The sequence below is a fragment of the Hyla sarda genome, chromosome 4, assembly GCF_029499605.1.
Source record: "Hyla sarda isolate aHylSar1 chromosome 4, aHylSar1.hap1, whole genome shotgun sequence".
Taxonomy (NCBI): Eukaryota; Metazoa; Chordata; class Amphibia; order Anura; family Hylidae; genus Hyla; species Hyla sarda.
In genome coordinates, this window is record NC_079192.1 from 381839817 (window position 1) to 381846199 (window position 6383).

At 41.3% G+C, this 6383-nt stretch overlaps 1 long non-coding RNA gene across 1 annotated transcript in view; it reads left to right on the plus strand.

Annotated features, from left to right (window-relative positions):
* The window catches only part of LOC130367093 (uncharacterized), a 53464-nt gene that overhangs the window by 29499 nt on the left and 17582 nt on the right, over positions 1 to 6383 (plus strand). The window contains exon 2 of the long non-coding RNA XR_008892072.1: positions 3621 to 3720. This is a non-coding gene — a long non-coding RNA (uncharacterized LOC130367093). The remainder of the gene's footprint in view (positions 1 to 3620; positions 3721 to 6383) is intronic.

Genomic DNA, 6383 nt, shown 5'->3' on the forward strand with positions numbered 1-6383 from the left:
GTGAACGAAAAAAAAAAAATCCAAAATAGCTGCTTTTATTCTAAAAAAAATTTTAAAAAATGTATTAAAAGTTTTATATAAACAAATATGGTATCTATAAAAAGTACAGATCATGGCAAAAAAATTAGCCCTATACTGCTGCTTATACGGAAAATTGAAAAAGTTATAGGTCTTCAAAATAGGGGGATTTTAAATGTACTAATTTGGTTAAAAAGTTTGCGATTTTTTTTAAGCGCAACAGTAATAGAAAACTATGTTATTATGGGTATCATTTTAATTGTATTGACCCAAAGAATAAAGAACACATGTCATTTTTACCGTAAATTGTACGGTGTGAAACCTTCCAAAATTAGCAAAATTCCGGTTTTCTTTTTAATTTCCCCACACAAATAGTATTTTTTTGGTTGCGCCATACATTTTATAGTAAAGTGAGTGATGGCATTACAACAGACAACTGGTCGTGCAATAAACAAGCCATCATACTAGTCTGTGGACGAAAATATGATTTTTTGAAGGCGAGGAGGAAAAAACAAAAAGGTAAAAATAAAATTGCCCTTAAAGGGGTACTCCACCCCTTGACATCTTATCCCATGTCTGATCGCGGGGGTCCTGCGGGTCTGGGTCCCGGCCATGGGAACGGAAGTCCGCGAGGTCACGACTCCGCCCCCCTGTGACGTCACGCCCCGTCCCCTCAATTCAAGTCTATGGGAGGGGGCATGACGGCCGTGGAGTACCCCTTTAAGGCCCAAAAGGGGTTAAATGAAAGATAAGCTCTGATTGGTGGCTCACTGCTAAGCCTCAAAGCTTACAAACAATAAACATATTTGGTGTCAACATGTGTGGAACTATTACATTTAATGTTAATAATCCTGGATGGTAATGTAAAAATGTTAAAAAAAATACCAAATCCAAGATTTTGGATTTTCAGTCACATCAAATCCCACAATAAATTGAATAAAAAGTGATCAGAAAGTCACATATACACAAAAATGAGCCCCAACACAGCCCAGTATATGAGAAAAATAAGAAAATTATAGGGGTCAGAATCGGACAATTATAAACAAATTCATTTTGTTAAAAAAAGCTTTAATACATTTTTTTTTTAAGTAGTACAATAAGAGTAAAGCATGCAAACATGGGTATCATGTTAATTGTATTGACCCACAGGATAAAAATTATATTTCAGTTTCATCATAAAGTGCACTGTGTAAAAAGAGAACCTCCCAAAAGTGGCATACCAAAGAAAAATGTCCCACCACAAATATATATATATATATATATATATATATTGTATTTTTTTTATTTTTTTGCGTTGTACATTTTATGGTAAAATTACAAACTACAATTGAATGCACAAAAAATAAGCCCTCATATGGGTCTGTGGATGAAAAACTAAAAGAGGAGGAAAAAATTAAAACTCAAAAATGAAAATCTCCTGTATCCTCAAGGCCAAAATGGGCTGTGACTTTTAAGAGAATCAGACACCCTACTCACCCACACTAAACCCAATGTACTAGGTTAAAGTGCTGAGTGGAGTATTTCCTGAGTTATGACACTGTAATCTTCCTGCTGCATTGTGCTCCAGCGCGCAACGGAGGCAGAGAGCCCGCTCACCAAGCTTCCCTGCCTCCTCCATATTCTCCAGCCACGCTGCCCCTCTCATTAATATGCTAATGAATGCCACGGGGGAGTTCTCTGCCCCCTGTGCGCTCACCCGCGGTACACACTCTTTTTAAAGCTGTTTATCCCCACTATAACTCAGAACATTTGGTTCAGTGCGGGTGAACAGGGTTTCAGACTCTCTTTAAGGGGTTAAGAATTCCATTTAGATCCATTGTGTATTGTATTGCATTGAGGAAATTATTGTTACCAGCACTACCAGCAAAAGGGGGAGAGGTATTTTAACCCTTTAGGGCATTATGGCTTTCAGTGAAGGAACTCACTGACATAAGATTATTACAACTGGCGCATTATTGGTATGATTGATCCAATTCAAAGTTCTCTTTTCTTGTTCTTCTACATCACAAGGATGGTTTGGATATAAAAAGGTTTTCCTTACTTTAATAGTTATCCATTATTCAAAGGATTGGAGATTACTATCTGATCAGTGAGGGTTCGATCACTGGGATCTGAACTGATCATAAGAACAGAGGTCAATTGCCGTTGAGTGAATGGAGCCACACCGTTCAATTCTCTTTCAATGAGATTTCCAAACAAAGCAACGTTAAGAATTCAGCAACGTTCTGAAGATCAGTCCTCAAGGCCCACCAACATTCAGTTTTTTTTAGTTAATAAAACAGGAAAAAAATCTAATCTTGGACTGTTAGTGAGTCTTGAGGACTTGGTCTGGGACGTCTGCCATAGAGTACACAGTTCTTGGGGGTGAACAGAGAGCTATAATCCACCACTAAAACTAAATGCCACAAACCAAAATTTTTCACGGACTAAGCACAAGAGTGCCAGATTTGCCAACACTTAATTTCCCGCATGTCTTCCCCACTGGCACCAAAAAAGGCTTTTGATTGGGTAACTCTGGTCCCTCAGGAAGGAATCATGGCAGGTAGTGAATGCAACATAAACAGGTATCAGGCAGAGGTATAGGGGCATTTTTTGAGCCACACAGACACATAAAGGGGTTTTCTGGTGATATATAGTGATTACATTTCCCACATTACCTCTCACCTCTTAATGGCCCAAAATGTGATGTTTATAGCTGGTTACCTTGGGTTAAAGGGGTATTCCTTTTCAAAGCATAGGGCATAAGATGTCTAATCGTTGGGGTCCGAACGCTGGGACCCCACACGGTCTCCGGCATGGCACCCCAGTCATCTGGTGCACGAAAAAAACTTGCCAAATTACTGGCGACCACAGCCGTCCCACCCCCTCAATTTATGTCTATGGGAGGAGGTGTGACGGCTATATACTAGCCGTCACGCCCCCTTCCATAGACATAAATGGAGGGAGGGTGGCTTGGCATCACGAACACAGAAGCTTCAAGTTTCCCTGTTTAGAATGCCGCGGTGTGAGCCTAGAGATTAAGCATGTTATCCTCTATCCTTTGGTCAGGGGAAGAGGCTGAGTTGTGGGGGAGCACAGTATGAAGTGCACAAGAGTGCGAACAACATTATAGTTATGCTATGCTGTGTGTCTGTGTCCCAGCAGCCTTCTTTCAAAAATGTCATCTGAACCCCTTTAAAGGGGTACTTTGATGGAAAACAATTATTTTCAAATCAACTGGTGCCAGAAAGTTATACAGATTTGTAGATTACTTCTAGTCTTAAGCCTTCTACTACTTATCAGCTGCTGTATGCAATAGAGGAAGTTGTGTGGTTCTTTACAGTTTGACCACAGTGCTCTCTGCTGCCATCTCTGTCTGTGTCAGGAACTGTCCAGAGCAGGAGTGAATCCTCACAGCAAACCTCCTGCTCTGGAGAGTCATAAAGTTCAGGTAAATCCAATGAGTCTAATACATGTTGTTGTTATGATGAATTCTTAAGTGAAAAGACTGACCCTGAGTGCAGCAGGTCCCCCACAGCTGTTATCTTGCTTAGTACAGGGTGTAACTGTATTATTATCAAAAATGTGAATAAATCTGTATTTTCTCTCTGTCAAAATTAAAGGCGAGTTCTCCCATGCTCCTCTCAAGATCTGTTTATTTATGATTTAGTAATACAGCATAAAGTTGAAAAAGGAAATCACTGTCATTTTTTAGTCTTCCAGGTAAGTTGGCTTTTTATTGCATCTGCTCCAATTTATGCTGTTGTGAAGGTATTAAAGGGGTTATCCACCATAAAGTGATTTTAGTATGTACCCGCCAGACAGTACTGGACATGCTCAGGAAGGATCCGTGCTTGTCTTGGGGTTAAATGGCTATGTTGAAAAATCACTGGCTATTTCCTGTTCCAATTCGTTCTCTTAAACTCCAAATCCCATAGTTCCTTGTTTGTAAGTGTGAGGTCATTTTTCTTCCTCCCGCACATCAGCCACACCACTCATTAAAACACATCTGTGTTAAAGACACCGCTACAAATGAATAAGGGGAGATCCAGCGGGCGGTCCGGATGACTGGTGGCAACGGACCGGATCTGGACCGCAGTCCACCAGTTGAGTACCCCCGATATACAGTATTAAGAAAATAATGTACACAGAATGCTGGACCCAAAAATGACAGCATGTGAAAAGGTAAACAGTCGCTTTAACCTTGTTGCTTCTTTTTACCGTTGAGATGGACCTCATAGCCCTTTAGCAGTTACTGCTCCTGTTATTCTGGTGGTTGATTCAAGCCTTTTACTGTATATAAGCATTCAAAAGTAAACTTATCTTGGGATCTAGTTTATTTTAAGAGTTTTAGAATAAGAAGAAAATATGTTAGGTCTAAGCTGTAACCCAAAATACAATAGAAGACAGAACGGTATCTTTGTGATATTCTTAATTTTTAATAACGTGTAATCAATGTCTATATTACACTGATAATAGTATAGCATTACAGTATATAATGTGTTTATTAGGACTCCCTGATGCCTTTATTTCAATGTTGCATAATGATATATTTTATCAAATTGCTCTTAAAGAAGTTCACCACTATAGGCAATCACTCTTTGTCAGAAGGATCCTCCAGTAATAGACTGATCACATGGTGTTGTACTGCAAGGACCTTCCACAATCAGCTGTAATCTGTGGAGGAGCACCTGATCCCTTTCCCTACAGCACCCCCGAAGGGAGAATGGAGTATTACATGATACTCATTGAAATAATGTATTATGGAAGTGCTGGGTCTACCAGAAAGAGACATGATCTGCAATTTAAACAACTTCTAAAGGTTCTGTATTGAAAACCTAAGGGTTCTATCACAGCCAAATGGGCCGAAGGAGCCCTGTTTAATGGGGTTAGTGAATAAGCTGACAAACCAACAAACGTTCCTTACTAATTTGTCAGCTGCTCAGGTCGTTTTGACCCGTCAAAGAATCATCGGTTGCACATGTCCAATTTAAAAGGGGACCTGCGACTGACAAGTAATGGCAACAGAGGGCCACACAACAAAGCCAATCTATGAAATGGGTGCTAGTTTACAGACAGCATCGAGCAGTCTAATATGTCCCTTACTTCTCAATGTACTGAATGAAAAACTTAAAGGACAACTGCAGCGGCATTACACTTATCCCCTATCCACAGCATAGGGGATAAGTGTTTGATCGCGGGGGGTCCGACCGCTGGGACCCCCCCCCCCCAATCTCCCTAACGGGGTGCCGCCATTAGCGCTCATTGTGAGCGCTAAGGCGCATAGCGTCGACCTAGAGGTCAACGGTGACGCCCCGTCTACTCCCCGTCCCCATACAGTTCTATGGGTGATGCGTGGAGGCACGAATGCTGCCTCCCCGCCTCTCCCATAGAGATGTATGGAGGAGGCGTGCCGGCCGCAACGTCATGCTGCGGCTGGCACGCCCCCTGCACGGGAGAGCCGCAGCCCTCGTACAGGAGATCACCGGGGGCCCCAGCGTTCGGACCCCCCGCGATCAAACACTTATCCCCTATCTTGAGGATAGGGGATAAGTGTTTGTAACGCTGCAGATGTCCTTTAACTTCTACAGGCCCCAAGTGAAAAACTCACTAAATTAATTCAAAGGAGGAACTTGTTGAATTGAGAGTATTTGGGACCGGTTTTTCTAAACCACATAACTTGCTTCTGCCGAGAATAGTCTGAATTGTTCCAATATGAGAAATATAATAACAAAACTACCTGTCCATAAACATGGCAATATCTATCATTTTGAGTTCTCTATCTCATTTATAGAGCTACTCCCCTTTCTCCTCACAAAAAAAAAAGCCTATGCAGGTCCCTCTTTAGTTTGATGGCTCACAAGCAGCCTCTGGTGCTACCTGGGGACAGGTTGGGCCCAAGTTCCCAGCAGATAAATGGTCCTAGTTATGTCTAGCTTTAACTTTGAAGGCATATTTGTAGATGGCCAGCCCCTGAGGAACATGCTCCACCAGTAGCTTCCCTGTTAGATATATCATCAAAGATTGACAAGCCGTTAAGGGGAAAAACTAAATTGTACCATTAAAAGACTTTTAGGCTAGGTTCACACTATGGAATTTCTGCCTGCAATTCCGCTTTGAAATTGCAGGCAGAAATTCCGCTTGCTAAAATGTACTGTATAGTGAATGGGTTTCTGTTCACAAATTCACTCTTCGGAATTTGTGAAGCGGAATTTGTGAATGGAAAATCCGCTTGGAAATTTCTGCCTGAAGAATGGCGTTGCTTATTCTTCAGGCGGTAATACTCGCGGAACACATTGCAGCCTATTGGAGACTGCAGGGTCAAATTTTCTGTCCAGAGATTCTGCAGTGTGAACATAGCCTTATTATATCACTAAAACAAAGAC